Genomic DNA, 13768 nt, shown 5'->3' with positions numbered 1-13768 from the left:
AAAAAAGATATCGATTTTTTTCAACTTTCTTTGCTTTTCGATATCGATATTTTGCGATATTAATAAATGTTATGAATATCGACTTTGATTATCGCCCGTTTCGATAATCGGTCGATCCCTATTTTTCACTAAACTAAAAGCAATTTAAACTTCCTGACCAAGGTTTTGCAATTATTGAAAGACAATTTGCAAGACTGATTAGAACCAATTGCTATTACCTCATACATTTACTGCTAGAATGGTGAACAAAACAAATGCTTGGGCAATCATATTATGCGCTCAGACCTACCCTGTTTCATGAGAGTAACCAAAGAGGGAAGACTTGTGTTGGTTATCCCTCAATAGTTCAGCTTTTTCTGCCTTGCTAGTAGGCTGACAGGAAACGGGGACAGAGATGGGGGGGGGGGGGGGGGGACACGCAGCAAAGGTCGTCAGGATCGGGACTCGAACCTGCGACACTGTATTACCAGCCTAGGTGCCTGGACCACTACCCTGTGGCCCAGGCCCTCATTAGTTCATCTTAAGCCAATCACAGAGGTTGAGAAAGGCCCTCGCTTTTACAAAACAGTATAATATTTAAGTTTATTGTATAGATGGCTTATTGACAGTTACTTAACCAGCAAATACTAGAGCATACTGTAGAAGATGTGCTTGCCTTGCAGTTATCATTTGTATCTCTCACTTCTTTGATTTATTATGTGTTTTATTAATTATTTATTTTCAAACCTGTCTTGCACTGCTCTGTTTTAGTTCCTTAATGCTGGTATAATTTAGATTTCCCTCTCTGGCATCAACAAATGTTGTCTAATCTCTATGGTTAAAATATACAGCCTGAAATGTACAGTAGAGGTGAACATATGGGCCTCCCCGACCATGCATTATTATTTGTTTACTGTATACGTGTAGTCGTACGTTATGCTTAAGAGTCAGCATGGCTGTGCGTGACTGCTGTGCTGTGCGTTGGCAGATTGGAAAGGTAAACCACTGTGTGGCCGATGATGCTTTTTCTCTTATTTATGTGGGAGACACTGGAGCTGTCAGTGTTGCTGTTCCGCTGCTGGTGAAATAGTAATGAGTGTGTGTAACGGAGCTAGACCAGTGTGACTTACAAGCTGGAGAGGCCAGGCCCTGACTATTGGTACAGTGTTGTCGGTCTGTGCTGTGTGTCAGCTAGGATGGGGAATACAAGCTTTACCACTACTGGAATATGGATAACTGAGAAAATGAGGTGAGATCTCCCAAAACTGTTTGGCCTTGTTATCTCCATTCTATCACAATGTAAACACAGTATCAAAGTCTTTCTGTGGGGGTACAGTAGCATATCGTGTCTACTGTCTACAAATGAATCCTGCACATTCTGAATGTGCAGATTACATCTGGTTTGGGGTTCTGATGTTTGTAATACCTTTACAAATACTGACATTTTGAAATACTTGTTTTAATGGGCATTGTGCTATATTTCCTCTGACTCAAAGAGCACAGCAGTGTATGAACTGTACATTAGCTTGCCAGCAACTATCCTATCATTTCTTTCTATATACTGTATTGGAGCAGCTCACTTAGCCCCTGGCCATTTCACATATCTCAGTGCTCTCCCAGCCGCAATGGTGAAAGCCACGGCACAAGCTTTCTTCTTTTGTTGTGTAATTTCTCTATTCATGTTCAAAGATTGAAAGATCATCAGCTGTACAGGAGAACATGCGCTTAAGGGAGTTGCTGCGTGCTTTTCCTAATGCTACGTGGCTTTGCCTGTTTCCACATGAGCACGTACAAGCTTGTGATCTCTTGACCTTTGGAATTTTTGGTTATAGAACAGAGATAGACAATCTTGCAAAGCAAACAGGTCTGATAGCTGAACTCGCTGCCTCTGTGTTCTGTCTCTCTTTCAACTTGGCTGGTCAATGTACAACTAGAATTCTAGTTTGCGGGAACCCCCCTGCTGTGTGCTTTTACATCATCATCAACAACAAAATTATAATTTGTCTGCTGGAGTAGCCATTTTGGTTGATATAAGGGACTTGTTTATATTTTTTAGGACAGTGTTCTCAAACATTTTTGGCTGCAGTGCAGTACCCCCTTATACTGATTTCTGAAGCCAAGTACCCCCATCCCCTGACTTCCAGCTCCAATGCCAATATGTTCAAAATAAAATGGCATGATGGTAAAATAAACATTGCTTTCTATTCAATAACAGTTGTACCAGTCAAGTTATTGATGTGATTTTGTTTAACAATTTCCAGATGAGCAGGTTCACATAAAGTCTGTAAATGTTTTATCTTTTAACCATAACAGTAAAATACATATTCCCATTTTCTAGTTTTATTTCATTTGATTTTCATTTAGGATATCTTCATATTAGTTTTGGATTCAGTAAAGCTGCAGTTTTTTTGGTTTTGGACAGAGCCAACGCTCAACCATGGCGTGCCGATGTTTAGCCTGACATTGGTCCAGTCTGACCCACTTGTCCCTGGCCATCTGCGCCGTGACTCATTTGAATGTAATTTCATGCCATTTATAGGGTGTGTGTTGAAAGGCCACTGCTTTAGCCTCCTCTCCTGGACAACCCCCAGCTGGCTGGGGTCTGGTGGCCTGGAGGGCAGAGATTGGACAAAAAACGCCACTCTTGTGCTTCCCCATCCCCCCCCCCCACCTGACTCCATGGATCATTACACGCACGCACACACACACACACACACACACACACACACACACACACACACACACACACACACACACACACACACACACACACACTCACATACCGTACACCCACCACCCTTCTTTGTTTGTCCCATTCCACACCCCAAAGGTTTGGGTCCGTAATGAAAGGGGAAGGAGCATCTGTTCCCTGAGCCTTCGACCCTCCCACTCAATCACAAGTCCCTTTTAACACACACACACACACACACACACACACACACACACACACACACACACACACACACACACACACACACACACACCCCGCTGATATGATATCTCATCAGTCACTCCCTTCTTCCTAGCCCCCCCTTTTCTCTCCTGTCCCTTTCATTATGCAGTGAATAAGATGCTCAGTCAATCTGTGGTTAGACTGTATGTCCCTCTCCTTTTTGCTCTGTAGACTTATGTATATACAGTATATACTTATAAAGTAGATATAATTAAAGGTGCTGTAAGCTGTATTTGTTGGTTAAAACAAAAAGTTAAAATAATTAAAGGTCAGCGTTTCTCCAGTTGTTTAATAAACAGAAAATACATTTTCTGGTGGGTCACCAAGTTCATCCAATCCATTCATCAGCTTCAATTTGTGTGTCCCAGATCCAATTTTGTCTGCTCATTTTCTGTTTCACTTACAGTACACCCCGTTTAAGGTAACACTTAGATCCCTTCGTTATTCTTCATATAGATTTTTCGTTATCTACTGTGGTTAGACTGATCATTTTTACCCACAGTACTGGGGACAGATTTTATATTTGACTGTTAATACTGTTAATACACTGTGACTACATTTATATTTATATCTGTTATATTTCATATAAAAATGCAAATCTTGGGCGTTCTCCCGTTTACTCTTTTTGTTACTATTATTATTTTTTACTCCCAGATGTATTTTCTGTATTTGTCATGTGTTGCATAATTGTGGTATTGCCATGGCAACTGAATTTCACCCGTGGGATCAATAAAGTCTGTCTGTCTTGTCTTCACTGTCTTTCTGTCTATCTACTGTATCTATCTATTTTGTTGCTGTGTGTGTGTGTGTGTGTGTGTGTGTGTGTGTGTGTGTGTGTGTGTGTGTGTGTGTGTGTGTGTGTGTGTGTGTGTGTGTGTGTGTGTGTGTGTGGCCTGAATGCACCTCGTCCTCGAGTTTGTACACAGTGGCTTTCGTTGGTTTGATGAGCTCTTTCTTTTGTCGATACAGGTGAAGAGGTATTGAGAAACTAGTCTGCTCCCTCATCACACCTGCAAGATGCTCCCCACAACCAGGTCAGTACAAAACACACACCAGTGCAATACAAACACGTGCACAAGATGCATGCGTGCATGTGTGCTGTACATGCATTTGCATTCATAGATCCAGAAAGCACAGTGCATGTGTACAGGATAGGCCTGCACTACAGACGACTTTGAGTTTTGACTTTGTGACTGTGCTCTTTGGATCTGTGTGGTTAAAAACTTACTGTATGCCCTATATACTTCTTTGCAGAACAAATAGTGGAAATAGCAGATCTACCAGCTGACACTGGCTCTGACTTTTTAATATTTCTCAGACATCCTTACCTTGTCTATGGCTTAAACATCCCTGTCTTTGCATCTTTGCTGCAGACTGCTTTCTTATGGTGTCCAGTGCTTTCCTCTGTCCAGTGTATGGATATTGGAGGCTGGATATAATAGACCTTTTTCGTGGCAACCATATTGAAACAAAATAGTGGGTGAATACAGGTGTTTGTGTTATCAAATAATACTTATTCATGTTCTATATTCAATTTAGTGTAGCAGAGCCTTTTCACTGAGGCAACATGGCATAATAGAGGTATCCTGACTCTGTTTTTATTTTGAGAGTGAACCAAGACAAATTCCTATCAACTATGTTGACATGGCAATAAAGTTATTGAATGTTGAATCTTGTTTGACTTGAATGGAACACAATCTTAATTAGTATGGCAACACCTGTATTTACTGTACCTTGCTACCGTATTTCATGACAAATTGATGCTTTGAAAAAGGTTTATTAGAACTACTTAATTCAGTTACTTATCACTTGTAGTGGCGTTTCCATAAACTTAATCGAATTAGGGAAGCGAATTATCATAAATACGCATTAAGACAAAGCGAATTTAGCATGTTTCCATTTGCGGGTGTCATTCGAATTAGCGAGAGTTGATCGGGCTGATTTTTTTCAGACCGAACCTGAGCACTGCACCGTCTGCACGTCTGACTGCTGTCACTCGGTCGCTGTCTAGTAGTGGGAAGAAGGGATTATCAGTAGTCATCATCATGGCCCCAAATAACTTTTAAATATATTACAATTGGCGACGAGTCTCTTACGAAATTGGCAAGAGTTCCTCTCAATACATAAAGCTACCGATTCACCGGGAAAACCGCAGTCACGTCGCTGCACAGTGGAAGTTTCAGCGTCCTCTGGAAGGTCAGGTGGCCGATCTGGAAGCTCACAACGCGGCGCGGAGACGTGGATGCGAGCTGCTGTGCCTGTGAGCTTGTAGATTGGGCACTTCAGGCACGCAACACCGTGGGATGAGGAAGGGTTCGCTCGCCACCGATGGCTTGAGGTGAAAACGGGAGGAATTTACACATGGTCCGTGTCACTCCGTGTGTAACAAACAACAGGTTTGTTTTGTGGGCTAACGCTATACCATGGACAAAGCGGCAGGGGAAATGGACCTAGAACGTCATACTTTATTCGAATGTATTGTCTGACCCGTTTCCATTCACTTTTGCGCATTTAGTTTATTCGATTAAGCCTCAAAATCATCCTCCTCCAAGCGGATAATCTTTTTTGCGGATAATGAAAGTTTATTCGCATTTTGAAGTGTTTCCATAAAAACATTTTGCGACTAAGCTGTTAATGCGCAAAAAGTGGCTTTATGGAAACGCCACTATGCAGTGAGGTTCAATGCAACGTCTATGGAGAGGAGCGACTGCTGCTTTTCCCACAGTGTTTGGAGGCTGAAAACCTCAACTTTGACGCTTAATTTGCACAGCACGACAAGTCAATCAGTGCACTGTGCTCTGAAATAGGCGCGGAGTAGGCATATACACTTGACTGACAAAAAAGACTGGATGGATGGAAGTAGCGAATATCGATAACGTTTTAAGCCAGCACAGTTGTAGGTGTGAAATTACTCATAATGGAACTGAATGGCCTATGTATAGCCTAAAATGTATACATAAGTTACTGTATAATAATATAATAATTGAAGCTGCCAGAGATGTGCACAGAGTGTCTGTGAACTCCCCAACCCGGAGCACCTGATTACTTTGATCAACTCGGACCAGCGGAGAGTGGACCTAGACTAGGCACACACTCTACACCACTTGCGATGGACAGAAACAGACTGCTGTATGGAAGTAGCTAATATTGTGTAGATCAGTGGTTTTCAACCCTTTTCATATCAAGGTCCATTATTTATTCAGCATTTGAGCCACGGACCACCATTTGATGACATTTTAACCTCTCAGACCCCAAAACGTAGAATATTTATATTTTGTTATCGTTGGATAAGATTGTGTCCACAATTCCATGCTGTATTGACGTGGTAGCATAGGAGAGACAACAGGCAAACAATAAAAAGAACAATTCTTCTACATTCTCTAATTGTGTAGACTTCTTGTGAGTTAAGTAATGGAGATGTTTAACAATAATTTTACTTTAATTTCATTTTACGCTCTCAAGAGTTAAAGATCTATAGGGGTCAATTTGGCTACCAACTCTCCATCATTTAGCTAGGGACCACTTGGAACCTCCTCAAGGACCACTGATGGTCCCCAGTCGTGAAAATGTGTGCAAATCTTTGAATATATGTATTTTTAAGCGAACATTAACTCAAATTTTACTTCTGGGGGGTCCCTGGAACTAAATGTTTTGGGATGGGGGTCTGATTCTGCGCAGTGAGCTTGTATATCTGCTATTTGTCAATAGTTATAGCACAAAATAATGCGTAATAATGCGTTCCCAGTCTAAATGGGTTAAACCCCCTCCCCCTATGAAGAACATTCATGTACCCAGGGCCCCGAATTTGGTGTGTCACCCCTGAGTAGGTGGGTTGCCTATTAGCCAGGGTAAGTCGTTGGTTGCAGCTGTCAGGAGTCAGGACCCTGAAAGGCTGCGGGAGGGAGGGATAGCGTTTCTATGACATACAGTGCAACATTTCAAATGTATGGTGCGTATGTGTTTTTTGATATGGACTCTATAGAGACCCCTCATCATGCATTTCCAATTTGGTTTGGGAGGATTTGGTGTTCAGCTTATGTTGTGTTTTTTTTTGTAAGAAATGGGCCCCTCTCTTTAATCCTTTTGCCAATTACCAGCAAACAGTAGGGCTCGAAACCCTGTTTGATTGTTACATGACTCACAAGATCATTTGTGCCTAATTTGGTGGGGGTGAAAAATCTAGTTTCTGAAAGAAGCAGTGATATTTATAGCATTTGTGGCACTCCCTGGGTCTAATTGAAATTGCGTTTGGCTCTGTGTTGTTCTGAGGCCCTTAATGTGTGATTCATATTTGGTATCGACCGGATGCTGCGTGTATGAATGATTTTGAAAGCATGACCAATAGAGTAGTTGCAAAAAGTGCGTTTTGAAGATAATGTGAAATGGCAGAAAATATAGTTTTAGGCATGGCCTATATGGGGAGTTGTATCATAATCTTACAGTTATAATTACGAATATGTGTCGTTAATTTGTACGTTCGCCTTCTCACGGCACACCAGTAGTGCAATTGTCTCCAAGCTTTGCACAAATATAGGTCATGAGTTGGGACATTTAATAGGCTAGCTTTCATGTTTTTAAGTGTCATAAATGTTTCTTAAAGGGGAGAACCACCCCATTTTCAACATTGAACTATGTCATTAATATACCTTGGAGTTGCTTTGTGGAAATATGATGATGTCATTTCCACACAACAACTGAACTCCAAGTGATATAGTTGATTGTTGAAAATGTGTGGTTCTCCCCTTTAAACTTTGATTAAAACCTTTGACCCTGATTTTGCCTGGTTGGGGGCCGCCATACTTCCCAGCGTTCACAAACAAAACCTGCATCTCTGTCCAATGAAATCGGGAGGCGTTTATTGCTTCCTATCGCCTGGTAGGTGTTTAGGGTGCTGAAAAGAATTACACTCACACATAAGGAGCTACTGCCCGTGCACGCTCACGCCTGTGTTATTTTCGGAGACACGTGCAACCCTGCACGCATACATGATGAGTTGCAGACAGAGAACAACACAGAGACAGACACACAGATAGACACACACACAGGGGTGAAAACATCATCTTCAATGGCCTGGTACCGATTACCGATCCGTTACAACAGGATTTTCTCCCATGCAAGGAAGCAGCAGCCTGCCCTACTTACAGAGGGCTAGACGCCACTGCCAGGCACCAGCCCAAGCAACCTGCTGTTCCCAGCTCGTTCTGCTTTGAAATATCCCTCCCTCCATCCCTTACAAACTCCTCTCCTCTCCTCTCCTCTCCTCTCCTCTCCTCTCCTCTCCTCTCCTCTCCTCTCCTCTCCTCTCCTCTCCCCTCCCCTCCCCTCCCCTCCCCTCCTCGTGCTCTCTGCGTCAGCCGGTCTCCATTCATGAAAAGCATGACGTGAGCAGCTGCTGGTGACGCTGCTCATCCACTCACAGAGTGTCCACTGCAGGACTCAGTTAGGAATGTGTCTATCCTCCACCAGCACCACCTTTTCCCCCTGCATCCCTCTCTCTCTCTCTCTCTCTCTCTCTCTCTCTCTCTCTCTCGTCTGTCTTCCCCTCTCATGTTCGCCACGACTGTCCGTCCGTCAGTCTAGTGTTTCCTCCCCAGCCCGCCGGTCGGGACATGGGGTATATTTCCTCCCCGTCCGAATTGAGGAAGGATCTGACATGCGTCTGTGAGCTGCATCTGCTGCTGTGAGTAATGGACTGGTGCAGTGCCGTCTACTTGGACACACACATAGTTTTTGCGTGGGTGAATATGTGTGTGTGTGTGTGTGTGTGTGTGTGTGTGTGTGTGTGTGTGTGTGTGTGTGTGTGTGTGTGTGTGTGTGTGTGTGTCTGCGTCTGCGTAATATACAGTATGTGTATGCCTCTGTGTGCCTAACTATTAGTTTCTGTTTCCGCGTGTGCACTGTGCAGTGTGCACATGTGTCTCCCCTTTTCGCATGTGTATGTGCTCATAAACCCTAGCTTGTGACTCAGTTGGTTAACGCAACGTAATGCTCCGTAGCATCCCGGGCGCTGTGTGTGACATGTCATATGTGTACACCTACGGATGCCGCCGCCCGCCGGTGTTGCAATTACGGGAGCGTGCCGAGTGGGTCCCGGCGCTGCCTGCGTGCGTATACAGGAGCTATTTTGGGACTCCGGCAACAGCAGCTCACTGCCAGTGATGCTCTCTCTCTCTCTCTCTCTCTGCTGGTGTTTGATGCAGTAGTGTTCTCTCTGTGCCCTCTGATGAAGGACAGGTTGTCGGGGGAAGGTAATGCTATATATATACAGAGAGAGACCCCCCCACCACCACCACCAGTCCGATGACATTAAAACACACCGTGCTGATAGCAGAGAGAGAGCAGGGACGTGCAGAGAATGTTAGAGAGGCAGGGGCTGAAATCTCTAAAAGGGCCTTTTGGTGAAAATATCGAAAATAGCAGACCTCCAAGCTCACAACTTGAGCTTGGAGGTCGGCTATTTTCGGTGCTTGATACCACACTGAACAAAGCATAATCATGTCAATACTGGAGATGCGGCGTATGGCATGGATTTCTACACAGAGAGGTCAATTCTTTCAACATAAGATGCTGCATTCAAGTTCAGGAGAGTTTGGACAAGGCTTGAATGCTGCCTTCGGGTATGGCATGGAAAGACGGTATTTGCGTGTCTCTCACCATAGTAAAAACTGCATTAATGGTCTGGAGAGGGCACTTTTTACAGACGGATAAAAGGGCAGGGGCTCAAGCCCCCTTTATGTCTATGTGTGCACGTGCCTGCCAGAGAGGACAGACTCTGACTTTTCCATACAAAGCCTAACACGCAGCCCTGGGCTGAAATGAAGGATGCTATATAGCCTGCCCTATACAGTACAATGTACAGATCAGGCTCTCTCTTCATACGTCATACTGTAGTTTGCCTTTTGCCTTGGCCTATACCGTCTTGTCTACATTTCTCTCCTGAACATTTTATTCTTTCTCTCTGTTTATCCTTTTCGTCTCTATCAGGGATCTGTCTTAACTTGTTAAGACAGTAGGACTAGGAAGGCTCTGCGTGTGTGTGTGTGTGTGTGTGTGTGTGCGTGCGTGCGTGTGTGCGTGCGTCCGTGCGTGCGTGCGTGCGTGCGTGTGTGTGTGTGTGCGCGTGCGCGTGTATGCAAGTTTGTGCGTGTGTGCGTGTGTGTGTGACGTGTGTGTGTGTGTGTGTGTCCTTGTTTATGTAACGGTGCAGGATGCCAGCAGCCAGGCTTCAGAGCAAAGATACACATCCAGTCATTCTCCAGCGAGCAGACAGTGAACATTGGCTCCACATTTATATCAGTGAGCTTTGTTCTCCCTTTTCAGAGAGCTGGCCTTCTGCCTGAGCGCTGAAAGAATTTCAACAGGATTCGTTTTGAGAATCCAAATGGGGATGACATCCATCTGTGATGTTTTTCAAGGGGGAAAGTAGAGATAGTACCCCCCCCCCCCCCCCCCCCCCCCACACACACACACACACACACACACAGGGGCGTCACAAGGGGGAGAAAGTGGGACTGAGTACTAGGGCCCAAGTTGGAGGCGCCTGGAATTATTTTATACTTTAGTTATTGAAACATAGCAGATATACAAACTCATAGCGCAGCACTCGATGCCACGCTGTGAGCTTGTAGATCTGCTATTTTTAAATAGTTAAAGCACAGAATAATGCGTAATAATGCGTTCCCATGGGTTAAACCCCTCCCCTATGAAGAACATTCATGGGGGCCCCACAGTGAATCCTTGTACCCAGGGCCCAGAATGTTGTGCGACGCCCCTGCCCACACACACACACATAACAGATGCACTGCTGTATGTATTGATTTCCTGGCTTCCTTTTGGTCTTCAAATGAAAGAACGCGATGCAACTCTCTCTCATTTCCTCTCCTCAAAACGTAACACCCCCCTGTACCCACACCCCCGTTGTCTTTTTAATTTACGTTTTCATTTTTCGCATCGCCCACCATAAACGTGGTGTCAGTCACGGCCAGCCTCCTGCAAGATGCGTGTTTGTTTTGTGTGGGCCTTGTCTTCGTCCCTCATTGTTGGCGAGCCGGGCAAGACGGCCCTTTTAAAAGAGCACAAGGGGGATTGTTGTGGCAGCAGCTGCTATTCAGAGTGGGCTTTGTGTGTGTGTGTGTGTGTGTGTGTGTGTGTGTGTGTGTGTGTGTGTGTGTGTGTGTGTGTGTGTGTGTGTGTGTGTGTGTGTGTGTGTGTGTGTGTGTGTGTGTGTGTGTGTGTGTGTGTGTGTGTGTGTGTGCGTGCGTGTGCGTGTGTGTGTGTGTGGGGGTAGCTTGTCCTATCTTTGTGAGGACCATATGTCCTCACTCTCACTATAGTATAAAAAGACGAGGAAATATCATAGACAGGTGAGGTAATTTTGCTGGTCCTCACTTCTCAATAGCCCGTTTTTATTTCTTGTTTAGTTTAAGGTTAAGGTTATACAGGCAATGGAAATCACAAATATTAAGTATGAAGTATGTACAGTATGTTTGTGTGCGTGACTGCGTGTGTGTGTGTGTGTGTGTGTGTGTGTGTGTGTGTGTGTGTGTGTGTGTGTGTGGCGTGTGCTTGTGCGTGTCTGTGCCGTCCCCTAGCCGCACGCGCAGGGCAGACGGACTCAGTTCACATGGAGCCGGCTCCACTTGTGTCCTTTGTTGTCGCTCTGGGAGTGTTTCCCACCAGAGCTGTGTGGGTGCAGCCTGCAAACAGCCAATTCAACAGCAGCAAAGAAACACCGGCTTCTATTCCAACTCTCCTCATTGTCCCTCTGTTCATCTCTCCCCTCTCTCTCTCTCTCTCTCTTTCTCTCTCTCTTGCTCTCCCTGCTCTTGCTTCCTCTTTCCCTTGTCGCATCTCCCTGCGACCACTAGTCTCTCCACATCTCTCTCATTTCTCAACCCACTTCTGTTAGTCTTTGTGGCCTATTCCCTCTTCCTGTGTATACTTAATCAGTCTATTTTATTTGTTTATCCCCTGCTTTCTACTATCCGGCTTCCTACTGTACCACTCCTTGACCCCTGTGTATCACTCTGTCTGTTTGCATTCATCATCGTGATCATCATGGTCATCATCATCTCTCTCTGGATGGATCAGCATAGTGAGTGTGTAAGTATAGAGCCCATGGAGTGCTTCATCGAGTGTGACCGGCGTGCACACAGATTGGGGCCAGGCAGAGGAGTAGGGGACAGCGTGCGTGACAGTTGCAGATTATATAGTGTTTTTCTTTTTTTTTCTTTTTTTTGCGAACTCCCTGCCCTGCTGGCTGCTGCTGAGAGTGTGCGTGTGTGCGTGCATGGCTGCGTACATTGCTGCGTGCATGGTTGTGTGTGTGAGCTTGTGTGTGTGTGTGTGAGAGAGAGAGAGAGAGAGACGTGTCAGTTGTGCACATGCTCTCTTCTTCACATTTTTAAGCGTGAAGAAGAGATCATGTGCGCTACTGAACGTCACACACACACACACTAATTTATTATTCTCTCCGGTTCGGGCTGGTACCGGATGTGTGTGTGTGTGTGTGTGTGTGTGTGTGTGTGTGTGTGTGTGTGTGTGTGTGTGTGTGTGTGTGTGTGTGTGTGTGTGTGTGTGTGTGTGTGTGTGTGTGTGTGTGTGTGTGTGTGTGTGTGTGTGTGTGTGTGTGTGTGTGTGTGTGTGTGTGTGTGTTGTATCACTGTCACTGGCCATATTGGTTGTTATGCATGCACCAGTGTCTGAGTCTAAGTATGTCCTCTTGCCTGCACTTGTACTGACTAGTGTTTGTTTTCTTGCAATGTGTAGCCTATTTGTTCCTTGACAGATTTTCATTTTGAAACTGGACCCAACTGGGTACAGTTTTACGCATTTGTACTTTCTCAAAATTAAGTGAACCTTGAAGATTTCACAGTGTAAAGGTTAATTTAATTCACTGGCAAATGAGCCATCTCACTTCCCTCTCTTTTTCAGCCCTCTGTTTATCTGTCCGTCTGTCTGTCAGTGATAGCGCTCTAGCAGTATGACCCCCCCCCCCCCCCCCCCCCCCCCCCCCCCCAGAGAAACCCAGCACTCAAAACAAACCACATGCACGTTCCAGATGATTCCACCTGACACCTTCCCTATGGCTCTGACAAGCAGAGCAGTGCTTGCTTTGACCTTGTTCCCTTTAGCCCAGCAGCACCTGTCTGAACACCAGGTAGGCAGGCTGCATTACTGCTCCCCTCCAGCGACCACCAGGTATTTTCGTCAGCTAGTTGAGTCACTGCACCAGCCAGAATCGAAATTCGGTGGAGAGAGGGATTATAGCCTACAACGTCAACTGCGACTTCTGACAGATCCCTGAGCACTTTTGTGTAATTCTTTTCCTTCTGCGCCCGGCGGACAGACAGGGAGATTTTTACTTTTGCCAACCTACAGTACAGCAACCCGGTCTACCTTGGCAGAACCTATACGGGCCAGCGTCTAAGAGATGAGGGAAAGCTTTGATTGTCCCACATTCTGTGCTGGTCATATCATCATGACCAGGTATTCTGAACCTGAATGGTTTTATTCAGGACATCTGTATGTTTGACTCGCCGGACTGGACTTTAGGATAAAAAACACTCACGATAATCGTATCGTGGACATTTCGTGAAATCATCCTCCCGTCATGCACTAGTGGGATCAATTCATCTTTTATTTGCTGAGCTGCATATCCGGTACCATTTAAACCCTCTATTGATAAAACATACTTATAATATACATACTTGATACAGTCTTTTTTTCACTCTCTACCAATTCTATTTGCAAAGGAATAGTCGATCTACAAGCTCACAACGTTGCAACCATCTGCAATTTTTTGGCAAATGTTCCGCCCCAGGATAATGGATGTTG

The 13768-nt window shown here is 44.9% G+C and overlaps 1 protein-coding gene across 2 annotated transcripts in view; it reads left to right on the top strand.

Moving 5' to 3' along the window:
• Window positions 1-13768, top strand: part of map3k13 (mitogen-activated protein kinase kinase kinase 13) — a 51707-nt gene that overhangs the window by 5568 nt on the left and 32371 nt on the right. Inside the window, exons 1-2 of one of the 2 annotated variants that reach the window (XM_080752562.1) lie at window positions 1112-1228; window positions 3902-3966. The gene's annotated coding sequence lies outside the window, so the exon portion shown is untranslated. Of the gene's footprint in view, window positions 1-1111; window positions 1229-3901; window positions 3967-13768 lie in introns of those variants that run through there. The other variant, XM_080752561.1, reaches the window with a different exon arrangement.

The sequence above is a fragment of the Nannobrachium achirus genome (genome assembly GCF_963921795.1).
Source record: "Nannobrachium achirus genome assembly, chromosome: 22".
NCBI classification, from domain to species: Eukaryota; Metazoa; Chordata; class Actinopteri; order Myctophiformes; family Myctophidae; genus Nannobrachium; species Nannobrachium achirus.
The sequence above is the reverse complement of the archived record's forward strand: the minus strand, read 5'-3'. Positions and strand labels throughout refer to the sequence as shown.